The 16,125-nt window shown below is 39.0% G+C and overlaps 1 protein-coding gene across 2 annotated transcripts in view; it reads right to left on the bottom strand.

Moving 5' to 3' along the window:
* Window positions 1–11,758, bottom strand: part of LOC118379245 (semaphorin-3D-like) — a 94,443-nt gene extending 82,685 nt beyond the window's left edge. Inside the window, exon 1 of one of the 2 annotated variants that reach the window (XM_052465835.1) lies at window positions 11,465–11,758. The gene's annotated coding sequence lies outside the window, so the exon portion shown is untranslated. The remainder of the gene's footprint in view (window positions 1–11,464) is intronic. The other variant, XM_052465836.1, reaches the window with a different exon arrangement.
* Window positions 11,759–16,125: the final 4,367 nt, after the last annotated feature.

Raw genomic sequence — 16,125 nt, 5'->3', positions numbered from 1 at the left:
TGAGAGAACTATAATAAAACAGTGGTGAGAGAACTATAATAAAACAGTGTTAAGAGAGAACTATAATAAAACAGTGTTAAGAGAGAACTATAATAAAACAGTGTTAAGAGAGAACTATAATAAAACAGTGTTAAGAGAGAACTATAATAAAACCGTGTTAAGAGAGAACTATAATAAAACAGTGTTAAGAGAACTATAATAAAACAGTGGTGAGAGAACTATAATAACACAGTGGTGAGAGAACTATAATAAAACAGTGGTGAGAGAACTATAATAAAACAGTGGTGAGAGAACTATAATAAAACAGTGTTGAGAGAACTATAATAAAACAGTGATGAGAGAACTATAATAAAACAGTGTTGAGAGAACTATAATAAAACAGTGGTGAGAGAACTATAATAAAACAGTGTTAAGAGAGAACTATAATAAAACAGTGTTGAGAGAACTATAATAAAACAGTGGTGAGAGAACTATAATAAAACAGTGTTGAGAGAACTATAATAAAACAGTGGTGAGAGAACTATAATAAAACAGTGTTGAGAGAACTATAATAAAACAGTGGTGAGAGAACTATAATAAAACAGTGTTGAGAGAACTATAATAAAACAGTGGTGAGAGAACTATAATAAAACAGTGGTGAGAGAACTATAATAAAACAGTGTTGAGAGAACTATAATAAAACAGTGTTAAGAGAGAACTATAATAAAACAGTGTTAAGAGAACTATAATAAAACAGTGTTAAGAGAGAACTATAATAAAACAGTGGTAAGAGAGAACTATAATAAAACAGTGGTGAGAAAACTATAATAAAACAGTGTTAAGAGAGAACTATAATAAAACAGTGTTAAGAGAGAACTATAATAAAACAGTGTTAAGAGAGAACTATAATAAAACAGTGTTAAGAGAGAACTATAATAAAACAGTGGTGAGAGAACTATAATAAAACAGTGTTAAGAGAGAACTATAATAAAACAGTGTTAAGAGAGAACTATAATAAAACAGTGTTAAGAGAACTATAATAAAACAGTGGTGAGAGAACTATAATAAAACAGTGGTGAGAGAACTATAATAAAACAGTGTTAAGAGAGAACTATAATAAAACAGTGTTAAGAGAGAACTATAATAAAACAGTGTTAAGAGAACTATAATAAAACAGTGTTAAGAGAGAACTATAATAAAACAGTGGTGAGAGAACTATAATAAAACAGTGTTAAGAGAACTATAATAAAACAGTGGTGAGAGAACTATAATAAAACAGTGGTGAGAGAACTATAATAAAACAGTGTTAAGAGAGAACTATAATAAAACAGTGTTAAGAGAGAACTATAATAAAACAGTGTTAAGAGAGAACTATAATAAAACAGTGTTAAGAGAGAACTATAATAAAACAGTGTTAAGAGAGAACTATAATAAAACAGTGTTAAGAGAACTATAATAAAACAGTGGTGAGGGAACTATAATAAAACAGTGGTGAGAGAACTATAATAAAACAGTGGTGAGAGAACTATAATAAAACAGTGTTAAGAGAACTATAATAAAACAGTGGTGAGAGAACTATAATAAAACAGTGTTAAGAGAGAACTATAATAAAACAGTGTTAAGAGAACTATAATAAAACAGTGTTAAGAGAGAACTATAATAAAACAGTGGTGAGAGAACTATAATAAAACAGTGGTGAGAGAACTATAATAAAACAGTGTTAAGAGAACTATAATAAAACAGTGTTAAGAGAGAACTATAATAAAACAGTGGTGAGAGAACTATAATAAAACAGTGGTGAGAGAACTATAATAAAACAGTGTTAAGAGAACTATAATAAAACAGTGTTAAGAGAGAACTATAATAAAACAGTGTTAAGAGAACTATAATAAAACAGTGTTAGAGAGAACTATAATAAAACAGTGGTGAGAGAGAACTATAATAAAACAGTGTTAAGAGAACTATAATAAAACAGTGTTAAGAGAGAACTATAATAAAACAGTGGTGAGAGAACTATAATAAAACAGTGTGAAGAGAGAACTATAATAAAACACTGTTAAGAGAGAACTATAATAAAACAGTGTTAAGAGAACTATAATAAAACAGTGGTGAGAGAACTATAATAAAACAGTGTTAAGAGAGAACTATAATAAAACAGTGGTGAGAGAACTATAATAAAACAGTGGTGAGAGAACTATAATAAAACAGTGTTAAGAGAACTATAATAAAACAGTGTTAAGAGAGAACTATAATAAAACAGTGGTGAGAGAACTATAATAAAACAGTGGTGAGAGAACTATAATAAAACAGTGTTAAGAGAGAACTATAATAAAACAGTGTTAAGAGAGAACTATAATAAAACAGTGTTAAGAGAGAACTATAATAAAACAGTGTTAAGAGAGAACTATAATAAAACAGTGTTAAGAGAACTATAATAAAACAGTGTTAAGAGAACTATAATAAAACAGTGGTGAGAGAACTATAATAAAACAGTGGTGAGAGAACTATAATAAAACAGTGTTAAGAGAACTATAATAAAACAGTGTTAAGAGAGAACTATAATAAAACAGTGGTGAGAGAGAACTATAATAAAACAGTGTTAAGAGAACTATAATAAAACAGTGTTAAGAGAGAACTATAATAAAACAGTGGTGAGAGAGAACTATAATAAAACAGTGTTAAGAGAACTATAATAAAACAGTGTTAAGAGAGAACTATAATAAAACAGTGTTGAGAGAGAGAACTATAATAAAACAGTGTGAAGAGAGAACTATAATAAAACAGTGTTAAGAGAGAACTATAATAAAACAGTGTTAGAGAGAACTATAATAAAACAGTGGTGAGAGAACTATAATAAAACAGTGTTAAGAGAGAACTATAATAAAACAGTGGTGAGAGAACTATAATAAAACAGTGGTGAGAGAACTATAATAAAACAGTGTTAAGAGAACTATAATAAAACAGTGTTAAGAGAGAACTATAATAAAACAGTGGTGAGAGAACTATAATAAAACAGTGGTGAGAGAACTATAATAAAACAGTGTTAAGAGAGAACTATAATAAAACAGTGTTAAGAGAGAACTATAATAAAACAGTGTTAAGAGAGAACTATAATAAAACAGTGTTAAGAGAGAACTATAATAAAACAGTGTTAAGAGAACTATAATAAAACAGTGTTAAGAGAACTATAATAAAACAGTGGTGAGAGAACTATAATAAAACAGTGGTGAGAGAACTATAATAAAACAGTGTTGAGAGAACTATAATAAAACAGTGGTGAGAGAACTATAATAAAACAGTGGTGAGAGAACTATAATAAAACAGTGTTAAGAGAACTATAATAAAACAGTGGTGAGAGAACTATAATAAAACAGTGGTGAGAGAACTATAATAAAACAGTGTTAAGAGAGAACTATAATAAAACAGTGTTAAGAGAGAACTATAATAAAACAGTGTTAAGAGAGAACTATAATAAAACAGTGGTGAGAGAACTATAATAAAACAGTGTTAAGAGAACTATAATAAAACAGTGGTGAGAGAACTATAATAAAACAGTGGTGAGAGAACTATAATAAAACAGTGTTGAGAGAACTATAATAAAACAGTGTTAAGAGAGAACTATAATAAAACAGTGTTAAGAGAGAACTATAATAAAACAGTGTTAAGAGAGAACTATAATAAAACCGTGTTAAGAGAGAACTATAATAAAACAGTGTTAAGAGAACTATAATAAAACAGTGGTGAGAGAACTATAATAAAACAGTGGTGAGAGAACTATAATAAAACAGTGGTGAGAGAACTATAATAAACAGTGTTAAGAGAGAACTATAATAAAACAGTGTTAAGAGAGTACTATAATAAAACAGTGGTGAGAGAACTATAATAAAACAGTGGTGAGAGAACTATAATAAAACAGTGTTAAGAGAGAACTATAATAAAACAGTGTTAAGAGAGAACTATAATAAAACAGTGTTAAGAGAGAACTATAATAAAACAGTGTTAAGAGAGAACTATAATAAAACAGTGTTAAGAGAGAACTATAATAAATCGGTGGTGAGAGAACTATAATAAAACAGTGGTGAGAGAACTATAATAAAACAGTGGTGAGAGAACTATAATAAAACAGTGTTAAGAGAGAACTATAATAAAACAGTGTTGAGAGAACTATAATAAAACAGTGTTAAGAGAGAACTATAATAAAACAGTGTTAAGAGAGAACTATAATAAAACAGTGTTAAGAGAGAACTATAATAAAACAGTGTTAAGAGAGAACTATAATAAGACTGTGTTAAGAGAGAACTATAATAAAACAGTGTTAAGAGAACTATAATAAAACAGTGGTGAGAGAACTATAATAAAACAGTGGTGAGAGAACTATAATAAAACAGTGTTGAGAGAACTATAATAAAACAGTGGTGAGAGAACTATAATAAAACAGTGGTGAGAGAACTATAATAAAACAGTGTTAAGAGAGAACTATAATAAAACAGTGGTGAGGAACTATAATAAAACAGTTTTAAGAGAACTATAATAAAACAGTGTTAAGAGAGAACTATAATAAAACAGTGTTAAGAGAGAACTATAATAAGACTGTGTTAAGAGAGAACTATAATAAAACAGTGTTAAGAGAACTATAATAAAACAGTGGTGAGAGAACTATAATAAAACAGTGGTGAGAGAACTATAATAAAACAGTGGTGAGAGAACTATAATAAAACAGTGGTGAGAGAACTATAATAAAACAGTGTTAAGAGAACTATAATAAAACAGTGTTAAGAGAGAACTATAATAAAACAGTGTTAAGAGAGAACTATAATAAAACAGTGTTAAGAGAGAACTATAATAAAACAGTGTTAAGAGAACTATAATAAAACAGTGTTAAGAGAGAACTATAATAAAACAGTGAAAAACACCTTGAGGATTGATTCTAAACAACGTTTACCATGTTTCAGTCGATATTATGGAGTTAATTTGGAAAAAAGTTTGGCGTTTTGATGACTGAATTTAGCCAAACGTGATGTACAAAACGGAGCGATTTCTCCTACACAAAGAATCTTTTTGGACAAACTGAACATTTGTATCTAACTGAGAGTCTCCTCATTGAAAACATCCGAAGTTCTTCAAAGGTAAATTATTTTATTTGAATGCTTTTCTTGTTTTTGTGAAAATGTTGCCCGCTCAATGCTAACGCTAAATACTACGCTAGCTATCAATACTGTTACACAAATGCTTGTTTTGCTATGGTTGAAAAGCATATTTTGAAAATCTGAGATGACAGTGTTGTTAACAAAAGCCTAAGCTTGAGAGCTAGCATATTTATTTCATTTCATTTGTGATTTTCATGAATAGTTAACGTTGTGTTATGCTAATGAGCTGCGGGGATAATTACACTCCTGGATACAGGTTTTTTTCGTAGCTAAACGTGATGAACAAAACGGAGCGATTTGTCCTAAAAAAATAATATTTTTGATAAACTGAACATTTGCTATCTAACTGAGAGTCTCCTCATTGAAAACATCTGAAGTTTTTGAAAATCTGAGATGACAGTGTTGTTAACAAAAGCCTAAGCTTGAGAGCTAGCATATTTATTTCATTTCATTTGCGATTTTCATGAATAGTTAACGTTGCGTTATGGTAATGAGCTTGAGGCTGTATTCACGATCCCGGATCCGGGATGGCTAGAATCAAGAGGTTAATAAATAAAATAATGCCATTAAGGGGTATTGTGTGTAGGCCAGTCACTAAAAAATCTACACCATCATTCAAATGTTTGGGGTCACTTAGAAATGTCCTTGTTTTTGAAAGAATAGCACGTTTTTTTGTCCATTAAAACAACATCAAATTGATCAGAAATACAGTGTAGATATTGTTAATGTTGTAAACAACTATTGTTTTGAGAAATGAAGTACACCGTTGTGTACTACTCCCTTCACAGAACAGCGCAAACTGTCTCTAACCAGAATAGAAAGGGGAGTGGAAAGCCCCGGTGCACAACTGAGCAAGAGGACAAGTACATTAGAGTGTCTAGTTTGAGAATCTGGCATCCTTTCACTCCCTCCTCTCTACATTTTCCTCCTCTGTCTCTGCTGCTAAAGCCACTTTCTACCACTCTAAATTCCAAGCTTCTGCCTCTAACCCTAGGAAGCTCTTTGCCACCTTCTCCTCCCTCCTGAATCCTCCTCCCCCTCCCCCCCCTCCTCCCTCTCTGCAGATGACTTCGTCAACCATTTTGAAAAGAAGGTCGACGACATCCGATCCTCGTTTGCTAAGTCAAACGACACCGCTGGTTCTGCTCACACTGCCCTACCCTGTGCTCTGACCTCTTTCTCCCCTCTCTCTCCAGATGAAATCTCGCGTCTTGTGACGGCCGGCCGCCCAACAACCTGCCGGCTCGACCCTATCCCCTCCTCTCTTCTCCAGACCATTTCCGGAGACCTTCTCCCTTACCTCACCTCGCTCATCAACTCATCCCTGACCGCTGGCTACGTCCCTTCCGTCTTCAAGAGAGCGAGAGTTGCACCCCTTCTGAAAAAACCTACACTCGATCCCTCCGATGTCAACAACTACAGACCAGTATCCCTTCTTTCTTTTCTCTCCAAAACTCTTGAACGTGCCGTCCTTGGCCAGCTCTCCCGCTATCTCTCTCAGAATGACCTTCTTGATCCAAATCAGTCAGGTTTCAAGACTAGGCGCTCCGCACTGCTAAAGCTAACTCTCCTCCTCTGCTCTCTCCTCTGCTCTCATCCTTCTAGACCTATCGGCTGCCTTCGATACTGTGAACCATCAGATCCTCCTCTCCACCCTCTCCGAGTTGGGAATCTCCGGCGCGGCCCACGCTTGGATTGCGTCCTACCTGACAGGTCGCTCCTACCAGGTGGCGTGGCGAGAATCTGTCTCCTCACCACGCGCTCTCACCACTGGTGTCCCCCAGGGCTCTGTTCTAGGCCCTCTCCTATTCTCGCTATACACCAAGTCACTTGGCTCTGTCATAACCTCACATGGTCTCTCCTATCATTGCTATGCAGACGACACACAATTAATCTTCTCCTTTCCCCTTCTGATGACCAGGTGGCGAATCGCATCTCCGCATGTCTGGCAGACATATCAGTGTGGATGACGGATTACCACCTCAAGCTGAACCTCGGCAAGACGGAGCTGCTCTTCCTCCGGGGAAGGACTGCCCGTTCCATGATCTCGCCATCACGGTTGACAACTCCATTGTGTCCTCCTCCCAGAGCGCTAAGAACCTTGGCGTGATCCTGGACAACACCCTGTCGTTCTCAACTAACATCAAAGCGGTGGCCCGTTCCTGTAGGTTCATGCTCTACAACATCCGCAGAGTACGACCCTGCCTCACACAGGAAGTGGCGCAGGTCCTAATCCAGGCACTTGTCATCTCCCGTCTGGATTACTGCAACTCGCTGTTGGCTGGGCTCCCTGCCTGTGCCATTAAACCCCTACAACTCATCCAGAACGCCGCAGCCCGTCTGGTGTTCAACCTTCCCAAGTTCTCTCACGTCACCCCGCTCCTCCGCTCTCTCCACTGGCTTCCAGTTGAAGCTCACATCCGCTACAAGACCATGGTGCTTGCCTACGGAGCTGTGAGGGGAACGGCACCTCAGTACCTCCAGGGTCTGATTAGGCCCTACACCCAAACAAGGGCACTGCGTTCATCCACCTCTGGCCTGCTCGCCTCCCTACCACTGAGGAAGTACAGCCCAGTCAAAACTGTTCGCTGCTCTGGCCCCCCAATGGTGGAACAAACTCCCTCACGACGCCAGGACAGCGGAGTCAATCACCACCTTCCGGAGACACCTGAAACCCCACCTCTTTAAGGAATACCTAGGATAGGATAAAGTAATTCTTCTCACCCCCCCCCCTTAAAAGATTTAGATGCACTATTGTAAAGTGGCTGTTCCACTGGATGTCATAAGGTGATTGCACCAATTTGTAAGTCGCTCTGGATAAGAGCGTCTGCTAAATGACTTAAATGTAAATGTAATGTTAAATGAGAAACAGACGCCTCACAAGTCCTCAACTGACAGCTTCATTAAATAGTACCTGCAAAACACCAGTCTCAACGTCAACAGTGAAAAGGCGACTCCGGGATGCTGGCCTTCTAGGCAGAGTTCCTCTGTCCAGTGTCTGTGTTCTTTTGCCAATCTTAATCTTTTCTGTTTATTAGCCAGTCTGAGATATGGCTTTTTCTTTGCAACTCTGCCTAGAAGGCCAGCATCCCGGAGTCACCTTTTCACTGTTGACGTTGAGACTGGTGTTTTAGAGGTACTATTTAATGAAGCTGACAGTTATCTGACAAGGACAGAGCATACTGTAGGCCAGTGCTGTAGTGGCAATATAACACTACAGTCTAGTATAATAGGCCTGTGCTGCTGTTGTTAGAGTCTCATTCCATGTTCGATGTAGGTTTAATCTTCCATTATGTCTGAATGGAAAAGCCCTCAGGTAAGTGCAGAAAACAGCTTTCAGGTGTCCTGTATCTGTGTGTGTAATCCTACACACCTTTAGGCCAACTGACAGTAACAGGGCAGGTGACCCTAAATGCTAATTATCCTCAGATCTACGCTGATAGGGTGTAATAGCCTGTGACTAAAAGGAATGACAGATCTGAGTGCTGCTTTAACATCAGCACAGTGGCCTGAGGAGACAACAATACTGATCACCCCTCATCACAATGCCTTCTGCTAGAGAACGGGTGGGAAACTCCCATACTATAGAGAGCTAGAGGGTGAACAACTATTAGTTGATAGTTGATCATTAGGTCATGGACCTGAGGGAACTGGGTCTGGTTGTTCTGCCATAGGGCTTCCTGTGAAGGGAAGTAAACAAGAGGAAATGGATGGGGACAAAAATATACATCAAGTAAAATAAGGAGGACTGTACCACCTGGATATTGTGGACTCTAAGCAAGCGTGTGCACACAACACACACACGCACGCACGCACGCACACATGCACACACACACACACACACACACACACACACACACACACACACACACACACACACACACACACACACACACACACACACACACACACACACACACACACACACACACACACACACACACACACACACACACACACACAAACCATCTCATTTAAGGTATCCCTCTCTGTTTGTCTGAAGGGATCTGAAAGGATAACCATACAAGGACACGCTATTACCAGTCAGAAAATGTCCAACTGCTGAGGTGATTCTAGGTCTTCTAACCTCATGTGGACACGAGTCAAATTAAACAAAATACTTTCTGACACAAAACATAAGAGACTACAGTTCCATTGGCTCAGCATCCCAAAATCCTGAAATGCAATTTATAAAACGTCAGTAAATATTCTATAGTAATTACACAAACAAGCATGCAAACGCATACACACCTTCCACCCCAAACAAGGTCAGTTCTGAGAGAGAGGGAATGCTTTCAGCCCAGTCCAGGAAAACGTGCAGGCATTAATCACACAGCTCAGGAATGAAGCTGAGGACATTGTAAACACAGCAGAATATTGATGCATACTGGAGCCTGTACACTACGATATAGCATTGATTCTGTTTTATTTCATAATAGCAGGTGTGATACGGCCTCTTAATTGCTATCCATTTTACCTCTTCCAAAAGCAAAATATTTTCAAACATAGATTTCTGTGTCAGAATCAACCTCCAGCCATTTGTATGCGCCCTGCCCCTGCCACTATGAGTGTGTCTATCCGTGCCTGTGCATACACTAATCAGTCCTACGCATGTCTGACAGGGCATGGGCAGTGAGGTAATGTTTTGGCTGCTGTTTAAAGAGTCCAATCACAGGAGTATTTTCCTCTGTTGTCTTTCAGAGGTGAGACGGCAGACAATTAGCCAGCATTTATTTACTCACGTCACCCTGACTGACACTACTGGACGACTGCCACACAAATCACCATCCACATACCTCTCTCTCTGGCCTACACACGGGCTCCTGGTAGGGTGTTAGGTAAACCTTTAGCAGAGCTGAGTGCTGTAGAGCTGAAGTAGAGCTGAATAGCTGGGAGCAGGCTGGGCTGGGGTGGCTAGAATAACGAGGTAGCAGTTCTTTCTCCTGCCCTTCCCATTACACAGACTGATACAGTTTAACCACAGGGTATCAGAGTGAGTTTTGCTATGACACCCTGAGCAGTGTGTGTGTGTGTGTGTGTGTGTGTGTGTGTGTGTGTGTGTGTGTGTGTGTGTGTGTGTGTGTGTGTGTGTGTGTGTGTGTGTGTGTGTGTGTGTGTGTGTGTGTGTGTGTGTGTGTGTGTGTGTGTGTGTGTGTGTGTGTGCCTGCCACATTATTAAAGCTGTTACCAAACACAAACACACACACACATAACCAAAGTAAAGTGGACATGTTTCACTATGAATTATTATGCTATACAATTGTATTAACAATTGTATTATTTCTTAGGCAATCTTCTGTCATGCTGCCCCCTTGAGCATTCATTTTACAGAGAAAAAATCTGCACTACTTCAGATTGTGACAGAAGGGTATTAAAGCCCCTGAGTCAACACGGTGAACAGACAGTACCACACACACACACACACACACACACACACACACACACACACACACACACACACACACACACACACACACACACACACACACACACACACACACACACACACACACACACACACACACACACACACACACACACACACACACACACACACCGAACCAAGACTATTAGCATTGAGGTGAGAAGAAGTGCAGAAGAGAGGAGGAGAGTTTACTACTGTCAGAAGACTGTCAGAATGTCCTCATACCAAACTCATCTTAAACATTTTGTGCAGATTTTTCTCTGTCTCTATGAAATACTCCTCACATACCGACGGGATATATATTATCATCCACATTGTATGTAGTATTTATGCTCTGTAAGAGATAAAAACAACACTGTAAATCATAAAGAGAGAAAAATGTGTATAATGTATGAGGCTTATCCATTTATCAACTCCTGGCTCATGATAATCAGTATAATGTGAACTATCCACCTCTTATATTTGAGCTCCACAGATCAAATCGAAAAGCCTTCTCCTACACTTCTGTAGCTTTGAAATAGACCACTTGTTAGTAAACCAATGTAAACCTTGTCAATCAACTGTTTGTGTACTATTCTTGTAGACCTACAGTTTTTTAAAGAAATACTTAGATGTGCCCTAACTGTGCCAGTAGTCATAATTCAAAACGCAGATCATAAGAGCCTTTGGCAAACTGACAAGGCTATGAAGACAAACCATTCCCCTTAGAGAAAAACATTGCGTAAAACACCAATACCCAATTAAATATTTACCCAACAACATGTCTAATGCAACACATTTGGCTATTCAGTGTAAACTTTTTTTTACCAGATTAACTATTTGTATGATGTATGTTCATGTTCTACACACATTTAACATATGTGTATTTTACTTATTTGTTCGTAATATATCAAATAAACGAAACAATCCTTACTTCGCAAAGTACCTGTTCTCAACGTTGTCTTGTCGCTGCTGGAGCGAGATTCCTCCCGTGCGTAATGATGACCAGAGCTGAACTCACACACAGACCTTAACAACACATTCCCGAAACCTTACATTACACCTGGCAAGGGCTGGCTGGCATTTATCACAGCAGCGATACAAGTTGCTCAAACGAAATCGCCCCAATATTTCCCTGTGCTTCCTTGATTCACTTCTGAGCAGTTTGAGTCCCCGCCGTCCGCGAATAACTAACTATGCACTCTACTTGCACGTGTTAAATGGATGGAGAGGGATGAGTTGGAAATGTGGCCCCTTGCCTCGAGGGAAGGAAGTAGGGATGGCAAACCCCCACTCATTGCCTCTTTAAAAATAAGAAAGATATGCAGTTTATAAACTGCATAACACTGCTGAAAAAACCTCCACCCAAATTATTTTTATTTTATTGAGAACACCTTTAGTTGAGAACACCTTTATTTAACCAGGTAGGCTAGTTGAGAACACCTTTATTTAACCAGGTAGGCTAGTTGAGAACAAGTTCTCATTTACAACTGCGACCTGGCCAAGATAAAGCATAGCAGTGTGAACAGACAACACAGAGGTATACATGGAGGAAACAATTAACAAGTCAATAACACAGTAGAAAAAGAAAAAAAGAGAGTCTATATACATTGTGTGTAAAAGGCATGAGGAGGTAGGTGAATAATTACAATTTTGCAGATTAACACTGGAGTGATAAATGATCAGATGGTCATGTACAGGTAGAGATATTGGTGTGCAAAAGAGCAGAAAAGTAAATAAATAAAAACAGTATGGGGAAGAGGTAGGTAAAATTGGGTGGGCTATTTACCGATAGACTATGTACAGCTGCAGCGATCGGTGAGCTGCTCAGATAGCAGATGTTTGAAGTTGGTGAGGGAGATAAAAGTCTCCAACTTCAGCGATTTTTGCAATTTGTTCCAGTCACAGGCAGCAGAGAACTGGAACGAAAGGCGGCCAAATGAGGTGTTGGCTTTAGGGATGATCAGTGAAATGCACCTGCTGGAGCGCGTGCTACGGTTGGGTGTTGCCATCGTGACCAGCGAAATAGGTTGACAACAACATTGATTTGTATATATTGTAGTGTTGTATATGGTAGTGTTAACACAGCAACTAGAAACCTAGTCAAGAGGTTTGGACCTCTTGGCATAATGGTTAAGGTGTTGGCTTGACAACCTCTGGACTTGGTTTCCAGTCCCGGCCATCAGCTACTCCCTGAACATCCTACAGTATTTAAACCTACTTAAAACCTAATAGCCTCAGTAACAGTATGTTGTTTGAATCCATTTTAAACAGTCATCTCTCCCTCAACCGGTTTGCAGCAGAGTAAGACCTTGTTGTAGGAATGAATGATATTGTAGTATTCCTGTGCCACTGTGCAAACCAGCACCCTTCTGTACATCTTGTATTGAACTACCATTTAACATTTGTAACAAGCCTACTACAAATAAGAAGTAGCTACCCAAGATAACAACTGTATCACATCTCACACGAAGCACTGTTGTGTTCCTCTGTGAGACAGTTTGGTCTATGTGTCTCAGGGCCAAGGGAGATGGCGGGAGGTCAAGTGATTTATTTACAAGGTGTTTAGTGCTCAGCCCTCAGCAGTTGACTTGAATGAATTTAATCAAATGGATCCAACAAATAAGCTATGTATCAATGAGCTGTACTTGGATGTCTCACAAGAAGTGTCTCGTAAAATGCTTTGTTCATAATCAAGTGGCAAGGTGGTATTTATCACATACGATTTGGAGAAATCCACCTGCAAATCCAACGCCTCTGCAACTTGTAATTACTAGTGGGAAACTATCATCCCTGAGCTCCGACTTCTCTCACATGTCTATCTCTGATGTCACCTACTGAGGAAATTACCTTGATAACAACATTTTCGGTAGTTAAATTGAACAGCAAAACATTATTTATAAAAAGCTATCTATTTATATATTTGTTGAACACTATCATTGGTTTACAAGCATGACAGCTGTACTTTTAGTGTATTGTTGACGCAGCTTGTTTGCCATTATCCAATTGTTTCTCAGAGAGTTCAAAGCACCTGAATGTATCCAACTGGCATAATCCCACTTGATTATGAACTCAGCATACATGTCAGACGGAAAGTTAGGTCAGACCAGACCAAGTCTGAAACTGACTGGCATAAATACCAGTCGGTAACTCTCCTAACTAGATTGAGTTGTACCAATAACCCACTGAGAACAGATCTGACCTTAGTTCCTGTATTATGTCTTTGTGTTAGTTTGGTCATGGCGTGAGTTGGGGTGGGTAGTCTATGTTCTTTTTTCTATGTTGTATTTCTGTGTTTGGCCTTGTATGGTTCTCAATCAGAGGCAGTTGGCATTCGTTGTCTCTGATTGAGAATCATACTTAAGTAGCCTGTTTTCCCCATTTTGGTTGTGGGTGATTATTTTCCGTGTCAGTGTTTGCGCCATATGTGACTGCATTTATTCTCTTAATCTTTTGTTTTCTGTGTTCAGTTATATTTAATTCAAATATATTGTGGACTCTTACCACGCTGCGCATTGGTCCGATCCTTCCTACTCCTCAGAAGAGGAGGACGAAAACTGTTACAGATTCAACCAGTGTGTGCCCGGTGGGAACACACTTCTCCAGAGAGGTGAACACATTATCTTTCTATAATACATCACAGTATTACACTCATAATATGTGGAACGACCTTTATACATTAATCAGAATAAAACGTCCGTATGATTCAACTCAAAATAAAGAACTCATATATTGTCAAAACAACATATAATGACAAACTAAAAACGGCCCGCACCAAATCTGGCACCTCTACGAGTATGAATGGGCACCATTTTGGCACGTGACCTAGATTCAGAAAGTGCATGTCGGTAGCGTGGCAAACAATTCATGAATGAAGCATTGAGCTGACAATTAACATTTCTAAAGTGAGTAATTTATTACTTTTTATAACTGCAAAACACATAATAATTAGTGGGCCATGTGAACTAAGTACTGACTAAAGTTTCAGAAATGTGTGAGAGCGATTATTGACACGACTGTATAACATAACAAACAGAAGCAAGGTAAATGAAGCAGCGCATATCTCCAACCACATACCGTCTAATCAAGTTAGACAATGACAAGACAGGCACTGGACTACAACCCACTAGGGAAGAGAAAGCAGGAAAGGTTCAAAACCAACTGGAGATTGGTGCTCTACAGTAAATGTGCTCTACAGTAAAGCATGGTTCTCTTGGCACGAGGAAAAACCCTCCCATGAACGAAAGTAGGTGGAGAGCCATGGTGGATGCCCTAGTAGTATAATGCAACCAAGGGGGGCAAGAGGATTAAGTAAGTAGTCGACATAAAAGTAAGTAGTCGACATAAAAGCCCTATTCGGATGGGATACATTTTACATTTTACAGATGAATTATCTGTTTTGTCACATATCAACATATACTTCCGGCGCCGACAGAGATGGCCGCCTCGCTTCGCGTTCCTAGGAAACTATGCAGTTTTTTGTTTTTTTTACGTGTTATTTCTTACATTAGTACACCAGGTCATCTTAGGTTTCATTACATACAGTCGAGAAGAACTACTGAATATAAGAGCAGCGTCAACTCACCATCAGTACGACCAAGAATATGACTTTCGCGAAGCAGATCCTGTGTTCTGCCTTTCACCCAGGACAACGGAATGGATCCCAGCCGGCGACCCAAAAAACGACTTCGTAAAAGACGGAAACGTAGCGGTCTTCTGGTCAGACTCCGGAGACGGGCACATCGTGTACCACTCCCCAGTATACTTCTCGCCAATGTCCAGTCTCTTGACAACAAGGTTGATGAAATCCGAGCAAGGGTAGCATTCCAGAGGGACATCAGAGACTGTAACGTTCTTTGCTTCACGGAAACATGGCTCACTGGAGAGACGCTATCGGAGTCGGTGCAGCCAGCTGGTTTCTCCACGCATCACGCCGACAGAAACAAACATCTTTCTGGTGAGAAGAGGGGTGGGGGCGTATGCCTTATGGCTAACGAGACGTGGTGTGGTCACAAAAGCATACAGGAACTCAAGTCCTTCTGTTCACCTGATTTAGAATTCCTCACAATCAAATGTCGACCACATTATCTACCAAGGGAATTCTCTTCGATTATAATCACAGCTGTATATATTCCCCCCCAAGCAGACACATCGATGGTTCTGAACGAACTTTATTTGACTCTGCAAACTGGAATCCATACATCCTGAGGCTGCATTCATTGTAGCTGGGGATTTTAACAAGGCTAATCTGAAAACAAGGCTCCCTAAATTGTATCAGCATATCGATTGCGCAACCAGGGCTGGCAAAACCTTGGATCAATGCTATTCTAACTTCCGCGACGCATATAAGGCCCTGCCCCGCCCTCCTTTCGGAAAAGCTGACCATGACTCCATTTTGTTGATCCCTGCCTACAGACAGAAACTAAAACAAGAAGCTCCCACGCTGAGGTCTGTTCAAAGCTGGTCCGACCAATCTGATTCCACACTCCAAGACTGCTTCCATCACGTGGACTGGGATATGTTTCGTATTGCGTCAGACAAGAACATTGATGAATACGCTGATTCGGTGTGCGAGTTCATTAGAACGTGCGTTAA

The sequence above is a fragment of the Oncorhynchus keta genome, chromosome 17, assembly GCF_023373465.1.
Source record: "Oncorhynchus keta strain PuntledgeMale-10-30-2019 chromosome 17, Oket_V2, whole genome shotgun sequence".
In the NCBI taxonomy this organism is placed as follows: domain Eukaryota; kingdom Metazoa; phylum Chordata; class Actinopteri; order Salmoniformes; family Salmonidae; genus Oncorhynchus; species Oncorhynchus keta.
The sequence above is the reverse complement of the archived record's forward strand: the minus strand, read 5'-3'. Positions and strand labels throughout refer to the sequence as shown.